Source organism: Carassius auratus, unplaced genomic scaffold (assembly GCF_003368295.1).
Source record: "Carassius auratus strain Wakin unplaced genomic scaffold, ASM336829v1 scaf_tig00023288, whole genome shotgun sequence".
NCBI lineage: Eukaryota > Metazoa > Chordata > Actinopteri > Cypriniformes > Cyprinidae > Carassius > Carassius auratus.
The window spans coordinates 91,605-105,647 of record NW_020525257.1 but is presented as its reverse complement, the minus strand read 5'-3'; positions in this window follow the sequence as shown (position 1 = coordinate 105,647).

Genomic DNA, 14,043 nt, shown 5'->3' with positions numbered 1-14,043 from the left:
ACGTTACACAGCCTATTAGTTCAATATAACGTTTGACCGCGTGTGACAGCGGTGAGTGGAAGTGGTAAAATGAGGTTATAAAGTTTGTTCCTTATTACATGTATTAAATCAATTTAAATTTAAATTTAAATTAAATTCAACTTTATTTCGCCATGTATACAGGTACTAGGAATTTGATTTGGTCTTCTCCATGCAGGCAACACAGTAAAATCGACACAGTTTTTAACAGTTACAAAAACACAATACAAGGACAAATAGAGACACTATAAGCAATGCGTTAATATGAATGTAAAAAGTGATGAGTTAAATAATAAATAAAGTGCCATGAATTCCAAGATTTAAGAGTCATTTAGGAGGGCTATTGCTTGGGGTAAAAAACTGTGGCGGTGACGTGATGTTTTGGGCAAAAAGGCCTCCAGAGGGGAGAAGATTAAACAGACTATTGGCAGGATGAGAGGGGTCAGCCGCAATCTTCACAGCTCTGTTAATGGACCTGGAGATGTACAGGTCCATAATGGGGGTCAGGGGGCAGCCGATGATCCGCTCTGCTGCCCGGAATACTCTTTGTAGCCTGGCCTCAATGTTTTAGCTAAATGTTTTAATTTCATTTTCATGTCGGTTCATTCTTAGTCTAAAAAAATCTTCAGGTTCCATATGCAGAGCGAAATGGGAACGGTCCAGCATTTAGCAATAATTAGTATTAACTCTGTTATTATTCTTGATTTTTTAAACTACCAGCATTTTTTAATTATGCCTTATGTGTGACCAAAAATTAAGTATTATTTGTTTCAGCTGTTTGATCGTGCTGGTGCCTCGCGCACATATTCACTGGAAACATATTCACTCGTTCACCAGACATTCAGCGAGAGCACTTTGACATATTGTTAATTATGATTTTTTTTTTCATCGATACTGCAACGCACACAGCCTATTTACCTCATGAATAATAGTTAAGCTTCAAATATGGAAACGTTTGATTTCTCCCGATTGACAAAGCCAAACCTTAACTTATGCTTAGCTTTAAATTATTATTATTTTTTTGTTTTATTACTAAGCCTATATTATTATAAACTGCAATTATATTTATCCATTAGAATTTTATATTTTAATTATTGTTTTGTTCTGATAAATTTGTTAAATTTAAAGGATTTGTTGTAAAATATTTTCTAATAGCCTATTTTTTTCCTCTCACAAACTCTGATTTATTTTTTAGCATGTTTAAAAAAAAAAAAAAAAAAAAAACATTCAACAAATGAAAATAGGCGATTAATCCGTTAAAATGTGATACTCTTGGTTAACAGTCATTATAATTATTTTACTTCAGAACAGATCCTGGGACTAATCTAGGTTATCCATGTTTTTTTTTTTTTTATCATTGCATCTGAAAATGACTTTGTTCAGTACCTTCACTTCATGCGATCTGGCGCAGATCAGCCTCCTGCAAAGCTGTGGACGATTTAAAAATGTTTGATATAAAGCAGTGGTTCTCAACCCTCAGCCCTCACGAATTCCGCACCACATGCTGAATTAAAAAAATAAAAATAAAAATAACTTTATCAGTTTGTAAAATTGTATTGTTTGTATTTTTGTTTGTATTTTTTTTTTTCTTTATATATTATTTTCAGACATGAGCACTGGCATAAGCATTTAACGAACACATACAAGCCCACACTTTGGCAGAATTCAATTCAAATAGTCATCAACAGCCATTAGGTAAATTGCCTTTAAAGGAACACTCCGACTTTTTGGGACTTTAGCTTATTCACAGTATCCCCCAGAGTTAGATAAGTCCATACGTACCTTTTTCATTTCTGTGCGTTCTGTAAGTGTTATGCGACGCACCCACTGCTAGCATAGCTTAGCACAAAGACTGGATGTAAATGGATAATGGTAGCATAGTAATCCCAATAAGTGCAAAATAATGCAAACATTTTCCTATTTACATGTTGTATAGTCACAGCGTGTACAAGTAAACAAGGCTATATGAGACAGAGCCCGTTTTAATCGTATAAATACTGGGAAATATATTCTCACTAGGCATAGGAGCACAGCTAACGTTACTTGGGCTGAGTGATTAGTGCAGAACACAAGACGCGCTGTTGATGGTTCCGTAAACAAACTAACGTGACTAACTAGCTAGACGTGACTCGTGATCATGGCTGACTTTGAGGAATTTTACTGTGTATCAAACCAAGATCCAGAACCATATAGTTTTGAGCCAGAATACACAGACAAGGAGTTACAAACTTTGGAAGCTGTAAGACAAGATGTCGAAGGGAGAATCAGAACGAACAGACTGGTGGTGTAAATGTGAAACATGCCAACCTATGTCGACAGAAACCAAGTGCCTTTGTTGTAATGAATTGGACCGGGTATTGCTATCAATGTCGAGGCTTGATGACAATCAAAATATTTGCGTCACTACCACGGAAGATTTCTCTGCCCTAATAAATCCGGCAGTTGTCGTTTTATTTCCCATTTTGACAAGATCAACTTGAAGAAACGGCTGCCGAGGGAACCTACTGGTCAGCTGTCCACCAAGTAAGTGATTTTGTTATAATGATCATGAGCAGTGTGTTCATGACAACACAATAATAACAATAATGGGGATACACAGAGCACCTATTCACGTAATAGTGTCACTACTAAGGATATATTACATTACCATGACACTGTTACTGTATTGAAGACTGTAGTATGCACTGATTACTGTTACGGTTCTAAATCACCTTAGAGTACTATTTACACAAATAATGTCCAGTAACTAGGAAAGGATTAAAGAAGCCAGAGTCATGTGTCCAATTAACTCAATGTATTAATGAAAAAATGAATTATTTCCTCACAATGTTAACACAATGTAAATGACACAATAAAAACAGCGTAGGCCTACGTGAAATAACCAAAACAATAAAATAATAAAACAATGTTCTTTAAATCAAAAGATACAATAATGTTGATATAAGGCAGTGAAATGTGTTATTGAGAATACTCAGTCCCAACAAGTCCCAGGTTTCCAGAGAATGTCCACTTAAGGAAAGGAAGGCACAGATATCTTCAGACGTCGATCCTCAGACGTGATGTCATCACATTTGGAACTTGAACAGACGGTATGTTAGTAGGGATCTTTGTTTGATACTGATAAGGTTAATATGATGTGGTGATAACAGTGAGGCCTGTAGCTTCGTGTGCTGCGATATTCAGTGTGTGTGTTGGGTTTGTGTGATTACAGTCCGCTGGACAAACGTGGATAAACGTGTGGTTCTATAATGAAACAAATAAACTCAATTAGTCTCTGTTACATTTTGTACAACAAAGTGCTGTGTCATTATCACTTCACATGATTAAACACGAGAGGCATCGAAAACATATGATAAAAGCATAATATAACAGCTGTTCTTTTATAACTGAAGAAATATCTTATTGATGCATCTAGCAGCATATCAAACGATGATTATTAGACTGAATAATATGATATAAACACTTACGTTCTGCAATGACGCACGCGCTGATATTCACCATATAATTCCAGCAACTTCTGAAGCGATCACAAAACATCGGCCGCCCAACACATCTGAAATGCCAAACTGCTCACCAGCTAAGAGCTATCTTATCAATATATAGATTGATGGCTTTAATCCAACTTGCCGCATGAATTTACAATACTAACACGGACCGCATTTCTCCTTCTTTCTCCATTGCCGTATATCTGATCTCACGCTATTTTCACCAAACTCGCGATACTTCCGATTAAACTCCGCCCACTCAACAGGTGCAACACTTGAACAGAATACTAAACGACTATAATATTAAAATAAATGTAACTTGACCATGACCTTTTGCACAGCCGCCCCCAAATTTGGTATGCAAATTTGCCATTAGTAGGGTCTATAAGGAACTTTCTGTGTCTGGGGGTAAGGAAGGCAATTCAATCAACTTAACTACTGGTCTTGTGTATGTTTGATCTTTCACTTTGACCACTGCTGTTCTGACTCTCCCATCTGAACTAGGAATGACAGCAGAGACAGTACCAACTCTCCAGAGCGCTCTTGGGATCTCCTCATCAATAATGAGTACTACAGTACCAACTGCTATATTCTCTTTCTCTCTGTACCATTTCTGCCTTGACTGCAATGTGGGTAGGAAGTCGTGAATAAAATGCTTCCAAAAATGATCACTCAGAACCTGACTATGTCTCCATCTTTTTCTACTGAGTAATTCATGGTCTGAATAGACAACTTGGGGCAAGGAGTAGTCAGGCCGCCCCATCAGCAAAGAATTTGGCGTTACTGGGTCTGGATCTGCTATGTCGCTAGAGACATAACCCAAGGGTCTAGAATTAAGAATGCCCTCCACCTCGATCAAGATGGTTCTCAATACCTCCTCGGTAACTGTCTGAGCACCTAAGGTGATTCTTAAGGCTGTCTTTACAGACCTCACTTCTCTTTCCCATGAGCCGCCGAAATGAGGCGCACTGGGTGGATTAAACTTGAATCTGATTTGTTCCTTTGCTAGATGGTCTCTAATGCTGGTCTGCATATGGGAGAAGGTGTCCTCCAGCTCTTTACATCCACCTCGAAAATTTGTTTCCTGATCAGAGAGAATCTCATAGGGTTTCCCTCTTCTGGCAATGAAACGCCTGAGAGACAGTAGGAATGAATCTCCATCCATGTGATCCAACAGATCAAGATGTACAGCTCGAGTAGTGAGGCACTTTTATATGACACCCCACCTTTTCTCAGTACGGCGGCCAACCTTCACTAACAGTGGTCCAAAACAATCTACTCCGGTGGAGTAAAAGGGGGGTCTACATAACCTCAGACTTGATGTGGGTAAGTCTGACATTCTAGGAATCTTTGGTTTGCCTCTCCATTTATTACAATCAAGACAGTGGTGCTGATGTCTTTTAATTGCCTCTCTTCCTCGCAAAATCCAAAACTTACGCCGCAGCTCCGCATACACCCTGCCAGCTCCCGGGTAGTGCAGTTGATCATCATAATGCTTTATTAGAAGTTTAACTACTGGATGATCTTGTGACAGAACAATAGGGTGTAGAACTGCATCACTCAATCCATGGCACCTACGAAGTCGTCCTCCTATTCTAATCAAGTCTTGTTCTTTGTCATATTCAGGAGCAAGCTTAATGAGTCTGCTATGTACAGAAATGTCTTTTCCTCCCTTGAGTAAAGCAAATTCGTCAGGAAAGTCTTGCATCTGACATTGTCTAAGGATAGACAATTCTGCCTTCTGAAACGCATCTGCACTGAGTGAATCAGTGTTATCAGCCGCCCCATGAAGGAATCGTGCTGTAGCCTCCAGTAACTCAGGATAGCTACTAAATTGACTGGGATCAGGTTCAACTTGCAGTTTATGTTCAGTCAATGAGCCGCAAAACACAGATTTCTTAAGTTCCTGAACTTCTTCAGGGGCCTGTCCTTCTGGTGCCTTAGGCCAACAACTGCTAGACTGTATTAAGAAGGCTGGTCCTTGTTTCCATCGTGTTTCTTTAGGTAGTTGAACCAGTGATAACCCACACGTGATATCATCAGCAGGATTGGCTGCTGAATCAACATAGCGCCAAGCTCCAGGGTCAGACAACTCTTGGATTTCGGTGACTCTAACTCCTACAAACACTCGGTATCTGCAAGAATCAGACTTCAGCCAAGAAAGAACTGTAGTGGAGTCAGACCAATAGACGAATTTGGAGATATCTAAGGTCAGCTCTTTCTTCAAGACGTCTCCTAGTTGTGCTCCTGTCAATGCAGCACAAAGCTCTAAACGAGCAATGGAGATTTGTTTCCGTGGAGCGACTCTTGACCTTGCTGCCATGAAGGCAACATGCATATTACCCTGATTGTCTTCAGAGCACAAGTATGCTACAGAGCCGTATGCTTTTTCAGAAGCATCACAAAACACATGAACACTGCGGCTCTTGACAGGATACTGAAGGCTGGAACTGTAGCATCTTGGTAGGTGGATCTGAGACAATTGTGGCAACTCTCTTTCCCACTGATGGCAAATGTCTAGTAGGCCCGATGGTAAATTAGGATCATCCCATCCTCGTTTTTTATCCCACAACAACTGCACAACAATTTTGGCTCTCGTGGTATACGGAATGAGATATCCAAGGGGGTCGTAAAGTTTGGCTAAAGTGCGATAGATGCTCCGCATTGTAATTTCACCTTCATCTTTCTGGTACGATTTGTATACCAATGTGTCTGATCTACATTGCCATATCAATCCAAGAGCATTCTCCTGAGGGTTGGTCATTCCTTGACTTAGCCAAATCTCCCCACTCTTTGACTTTAACTCAGCAGGAAGGTGGTGAATAACTTCAGGGATGTTACTGGCCCATTGCCTCAATTCGAATCCACCGTCCATAAGATGGCACTGCAATCGGTTTACCAGCTCTACAGCTTGAGCTTCAGTAGAGACACTCTTAAGACAATTGTCAACATAGAAGCTACGCTCCACCGTTTGACGTACTTCATCAGTACCTTCGAGATCCACCTTGGCATGGGACTGAAGTGCATAAGTAGCACAACAAGGGCTACACGTAGTGCCAAATGGCAGAACTTGCCACTGATACACGATGGCCGGTTCAGATGTATTCCCATGACGCCACAGAAAGCGAAGGAAGGGTTTATCTTCATCAAGGAGACGGATTTGATGGAACATACCCTTCACATCACTACAGATTGCCACAGAATGTTCTCGAAAGCGGAGGAGAACTCCCAACAAGCTGGCACTTAAGGTAGGACCGGGCAAAAGATGTTCATTCAAAGACTGACCCTGGTACTCAAAAGAACAATTGAAAACAATACGGTTCTTTGCATTGTGATGAACCATATGATGTGGTATGTACCATGACTGGGAACTCCGATCACATTCTGCAGCTGTCAACGGTGTGACGTAACCTGCCTGCAGCAGTTTCTGAATTTCCGATTCATAAGAGGCAGCCATACTAGGTTCTCTAGATAACTTTCGCTTTGTGCTGCGTAGCAGGGCCATGACAGCCTCCTTGGGTGCGTTCAAAGGTGGAGGCAACTTTTTCCAGAGTAGAGGCGTGGCGTACCTTTTTACCCCATTCACATCAATCCTGGTGGTTTTCTCCTCTAGGAGGCAAATAGCTTCTGCATCCTGTCGTGATCGACTGACAACTTTCTCAGATTGATAGGGAAGAGTATCCAGTTGCCAAAGCTTTTTGACTTGACGGAATAGCTCAGCTTCAGGAGAAACACAAGAAATGAATAAACATTCTTGAGCCTGCAAGTGAGGTTTAATAAGCCTTGAGGGACCTTGCAATGTCCAGCCGAGCTTTGTATGAACCACCGCTGGACCTCCAGGAGGACCTAATCTCACTGGCTCAACAGGGGTTATCAAGTGAGGATAATCTGAGCCGATAAGTACCAAGGGCTGCGCTTCATGGATGTCGTGCAAAGGTAAGTCACGGAGATGGTGATATCTTCTTTGCAAGTCAGAGATGGGGTAAGTATGCTGAACCAGGGCTAGCTCTTTTGCGGTGAATGCACCCTTGACTGGGTAAGATCTGTCAGGGTGTGAAACAGGGGCTATGAAGAAAGATACTGATCTTCCATGAATGGTATGGACATCCTGCCTCACTGTACGCAGAGCCAGATCTTCAATTTCCCCCTGAAGGTCTAGACGTCGAGCAGCTTCATTCAACAAAATAGTTCGCTCAGATCCGTCATCTAGCACAGCGTAGGTTTCTAATGACTTATCCCCATTCCGAATGATTACTCGAATTAACTTCAGTAGCACTTGCCTGCTACTCGTAGGTCGATCCAAGTATAGGGCCTGAGAAGTAGGGCTTACTGAACTTTCCTCCGATGTCCGGTTATTACTTTTACTCATCACATCAGCGTTGGCATTGACTTCATGAAGAACATCAAGATGCCTCCTTTCACACCGTTTGCATTTCGCCTTTAACGTACATTTAGAGGAAGAATGCCCTCGTCCGCAACGCCAACATCTATGTCCTGTTCTGATCCAACTTTCAATTTGCTCTTTAGTTAAGAGTTTGAAATTAGAACACTGATTCAGGTAGTGTTGAATTGTGTTACAGAATGGACAATACTTTTTCAGCTTCTCCTGTGATCTTTCTGAGTCCATGCATTCAGTCTTTGGTAGCTCTACTGATCCTACTTTCTGCTCTTTACCATGTAGGACAGTAGTTGGCTTTCGGGGAACAAAACCAGTTCGCTTGTCTTTGTGGACACTGTGTTTCGCATGCTCAAAATAGGACCCATACTGTGTTCCTTCTACCTGCACGCGAACCTCATATTCCAGCATTCTGCGAAATCAATTAGAGTTGGAATAGGTGTCTGAAGGGGGTTAATGAATCTCTTGAAGTTAGCTCTTAGGTCATACGGTAACTTAGCTAAGAGACGAGAAACGTGTGAGCCACATTTAACATTTAACATTAACAGTTCAGTCCAACCTGTGCTACCTAACTGATTTAACATTCCAACCAGTGCTCGGACACGAAGGGCAAATGCCTTAAAAGACTTCACATCCCCGCTCCTGATATTGGGCCCATCCATCAGATTAGTAATCCTTTGCAGTGCCAATTGATGTGGCTGCCCATACATATCAGTGAGCGCTCTCATAGTGTCACTGAATGGAGTACGACTGTGACTATATGAGTCAGCGACAAGTAAAGCGTCTTCCAGCTTAAGGTGGTCCATAAGTATTTGGAACTTAAACGACTCAGAAGCATCTTCAGGAAGAACATTGTTTAATGCAAGCTTAAGACGGGAAAACTCTCGGGGATCATCCCGACCGAAATCGGGAATTGTAGGAGTCGGCCCTCGATATTGCATTGGGGGTGAATGCACAGGACGAGGAAGCTCAGAATATCCAAGCGATTGGTGAGAATGATCCGATGTACGTAACAGTCTATTATTTCGACTGTACTCTTGCCTCCAATCATTTGGAGAATGATCGAAACGATCTGTGAAGACATCCTTCTGCAGACGCTCTCTGTCATTTAAGCGGCGATGGTAAGGATCCGTTGTTGGATGATGATAAACATCATGAGGAGGTATAGTGGACCGCAACACTGGTGGGTCATCTGGATATTGTTGACGAATATCAGATGAATGAGGTGACCGTAGAGGAACATTAGCATCATAATAGTGATCATACCGTGGCAAGTCATTCTTATGTGGATCATTATACGAAGGGGTCGACATACCTGAATTAGGCGGACTATCACTAAGCCGACCTGCTCTCTGTAGACTGTCTGTAAGCTCTTCAATGAGCTCTTGCTCACGACTGCGAACTGTAAGGAGGGATTCATCTCTAGGTGGCACCAAAGGAGTATGTTCTGTCTGGCTAGAGTTTCCATCACCCTTAACTGACTCCTGCATACTAATAGACTTTGGTGTAGATGACACCACTGCTCCTTCATTCAAAAGCTGTTGATCAGATAATGAAACCTGGGAAGCTAACACAGAAGAGTTAACAATCATATCAGATAAGCGTTGCATGTCTTGCCTCATTCGCCTATTTTCCTCTCTCAATTCACGCATACAACTGAGCATATCAGACTGCTCATCTGCAAATGCAAGCTGTTTCTGCGGATAGCTAACATCATAATCACGCAAATGTGTTGGCCGTCTTATTACTCTACGTGGGTGTACAACCTCTGGCTCTATAACTCCCTCACTAGTTCTGGACATCATTGCTAAAGTGGTTATAGAATCCGGCTCGAAGGACCATTAAATGTATTGAAGACTGTAGTATGCACTGATTACTGTTACGGTTCTAAATCACCTTAGAGTACTATTTACACAAATAATGTCCAGTAACTAGGAAAGGATTAAAGTAGCCAGTGTCATGTGTCCAATTAACTCAATGTATTAATGAAAAAATGAATTATTTCCTCACAATGTTAACACAATGTAAATGACACAATAAAAACAGCGTAGGCCTACGTGAAATAACCAAAACAATAAAATAATAAAACAATGTTCTTTAAATCAAAAGATACAATAATGTTGATATAAGGCAGTGAAATGTGTTATTGAGAATACTCAGTCCCAACAAGTCCCAGGTTTCCAGAGAATGTCCACTTAAGGAAAGGAAGGCACAGATATCTTCAGACGTCGATCCTCAGACGTGATGTCATCACATTTGGAACTTGAACAGACGGTATGTTAGTAGGGATCTTTGTTTGATACTGATAAGGTTAATATGATGTGGTGATAACAGTGAGGCCTGTAGCTTCGTGTGCTGCGATATTCAGTGTGTGTGTGTTGGGTTTGTGTGATTACAGTCCGCTGGACAAACGTGGATAAACGTGTGGTTCTATAATGAAACAAATAAACTCAATTAGTCTCTGTTACATTTTGTACAACAAAGTGCTGTGTCATTATCACTTCACATGATTAAACGCGAGAGACATCGAAAACATATGATAAAAGCATAATATAACAACTGTTCTTTTATAACTGAAGAAATATCTTATTGATGCATCTAGCAGCATATCAAACGATGATTATTAGACTGAATAATATGATATAAACACTTACGTTCTGCAATGACGCACGCGCTGATATTCACCATATAATTCCAGCAACTTCTGAAGCGATCACACATCGGCCGCCCAACACATCTGAAATGCCAAACTGCTCACCAGCTAAGAGCTATCTTATCAATCTATAGATTGATGGCTTTAATCCAACTTGCCGCATGAATTTACAATACTAACACGGACCGCATTTCTCCTTCTTTCTCCATTGCCGTATATCTGATCTCACGCTATTTTCACCAAACTCGCGAGACTTCCGATTAAACTCCGCCCACTCAACAGGTGCAACACTTGAACAGAATACTAAACGACTATAATATTAAAATAAATGTAACTTGACCATGACCTTTTGCACAGTTACAGTATGGCTAATGTTAGTCATCTCAAAACATAACCGAACACTTACCGCAGCAACAGGTGATCCAATTTGTCCTGTCTTTATTATCGATGGGATGGCTGTATCCTTTAGCACACGTTGCATGGTCCGTGTGGCAACTTGCATTTTTTCAAAATAGTCGTCTACAGTAAAATGTTCGGAGCAAACGAAATACTTCGTGATGGTGTTTACAGGTGTGTTTGGAACTATAACCAGAACAAGTAGCCATCGATTCATCAGGTCAGCGTTTTTGGTTGGAATTCTATGAAACATCATAGTATTACCTGGTCTCCCCTGTTTATTGTCGCAGCTCTTTACAATACAGCGAACACCCATGATTGTACAATATAAATTTACTATCTCGTGACTCCGCCCAAGTAACATAAGCTGTGCTCCTACACCTAGTGAGAATATAGTTCCCAGTATTTATACGATTAAAAATGGGCTCTGTCTCATATAACCTTGTTATTTGTACACGCTGTGACTACACAGATCAGAAGATGTAAATAGGAAAATGTTTGCATTATTTTGTCACTTATTGGGATTACTATGCTAACAGTATCCATTTACATCCAGTCTTTGTGCTAAGCTAGCACATTTACATAACATTTACAGAACGCACAGAAATGAAAAAGGTATGTATGGACTTGTCTAACTCTGGGGGATACTGTGAATAAGCTAAAGTCCCAAAAAGTCGGAGTGTTCCTTCAAGGTAAAATTGCGCATCAGAATGGACAAATTTGTTTTTTAAGGGATAAAAAAAAGAAATTCAAAAAATGACAGAGAATGAACATGTACAAATTGTGATAGTCACAATATCAGTATTGAAGGAGAAGTGCTGGATTTTTGGTGTTTTTTTTTTTTTGTTTTGTTTTTTTGCCACGCAACCTAACAACGAAAAGAAGTTCAGGCAAATAGAAACACCATACACTATGTAGCAATCCTTAATTGAAGAAATGTGGCAAAACATCTCTGGAGAGAACCTCAAAAGTGCTTTCCATATTTGGATCAAAATAGGCTACATTTGTGAACGCACATTTTCTGAAATGTTGCGCGTCAGGTCATGCAAGCCTGCATCTTAAACCCTCTGTCAAACTTTCTGCATCCGTGAGTCCGCTATGGACCGCTAGGTAGACTTGATGTAAAAATCGTCATTGGAGAGTGTGTGCCAAGTCTCTAGCAGACGACGGCGCGGACAGGTGCGCCTGGTCAGTAGGCTTCAAAAGCACAATTGCACATGTGCAGGCAGTGTGAAGAAGCTCATTGCTACTCGAACCTGTGCAATCCGTCAATAAAAGAATATAAAGACAGTCAGATGTGCAATAATTCTGGGCAATTGCAGAGCTGGCCATCAGCCTGCGCTTTCAGAAGTATAAATTGAAGAAGTCTGCGTCCGCACTGCCTGTGTACGCGTCCGGATTGCTCATGCGGAAAGTAGGGTATAACACAGGCGTTACAATTGCAACTTCTTTGTGTTACTCCTTTCAAGCTGAATCTCACAAAATTGGTCAGCTCCCGACAGCATCAGATGTTTTATTTATGGGGAGTAGAATTGTTTATTTCAATGAATGTAATAGATTATATATCATAATAGTTAGGCTATAATATTATAAATCAGGTTGGTTTGTATTTCTGACGTAAAATGTAAATTATATGCGTAGACTTGCACTTAGACCATAGTGCAGCTTGCTGGAAAAAAAGGTTGAGAACCACTGATATAAAGGTTGCTGTCCCATTTTATACAGGAATTGTTCATTTAAAAAAATCGAATTATATTGTTATTTCTAATTATATTGTTAACACAAGTTCATTTAGAACTTTTTTTACTTATAAACTAGTGCTGTCAAAATTAGCGCGTTAACGCATTCGATTAATTTGAAATATTTAACGCGTTAAAAAAAAATAACGCAATTAATGCGGTTGCAGTTTTTTTTTATTTCCAGTTGTGGCCTATGTGTGTTCAATGTGCAAAGAAATATGGATAAGACCAAGGAAGGACTTTTAGACGGAAAGTTTCAGTATAAAACTCTGCCGGATTACTCTTCAGTCTGCCACAAGAAACATTCATTCAGTCTGCCACAAGAAACAGCAACATTAAAATCATGAACTCAAATGTCATTGTTTAAAAACAAAAAAAACAAAAACAATGACTGTAACAGTGCGTAAATCAGACCTTTCTGTAACGCTAACGTTAATAAGCTTAAACGAAAAATAACGAAATAATTGTGTAGCGGAGTATTTTTTGTACACAGTGCCGCGAACTGTCAATCACTCCTGTGCACGCGCGTGCATCACTGTCCTCCTCGGCTGCAGCAACTTGCGCTCTCTCTCTTCATCAAGCTTTAAAACAAAAAGGGGACAAAAAGATCATATTGTCTTTGTGCATAGGCTATAGATTAATTAGATAAATGAATATCTAGATTTGTGCCTTGCCGTCTACGGTATTTTTTTAGAACTTAGAAAAAAGATGCTGCAGCCAATGAACAGCCAGCGCGGGCTGCAGGACGACTCAACCTCCGCAGACAGTTTTTAATGTTTATCAGACAATAAATACTCAAGATTTTGCTTTAGTATAACTCACTTAACAGTGGGAAAAGCGACACATGCGCTATTCACTTGTATAACTTAAGGGTGAATGGGTAAGGTAGTTACTGCTCTGGGTGGGATGAATTAGGAAGCTTGCATTGTGAAGGGCGCTCTGAAAATCGGCAGTGCAGGTAAAAGATTAAAACCTCTATTAAAACAGATGTCCAAATGAGCGTACCGGTACGCTACAAGCACGTTCTGGGCGCACGGAGAGGTGGCGGTATGCTCAAGAGCTATATTTGGAAGTGGCGGTGAGTACCGGTGCTTACTGGCCCACTTAAAGCACTGGCAATGACTATACTTTGGAATTTTTTTGCAGTCCACTTAGAATTCAACATGGAAATCATGTTTGTTTTTTATTGGCATTGATTGTTTTGAAATTCAAATGGTACTTACATGCCTGTGTTTTTATATCTGTAGTGGCTTTCAAGCCAACAGTTAATTTGGAGGATATTGATGGTCTATTGCAGGTATGTTGTTTACATGAGAAAATCTGTGTTACAAGTTAAACAAAAATTCCAATAAACAA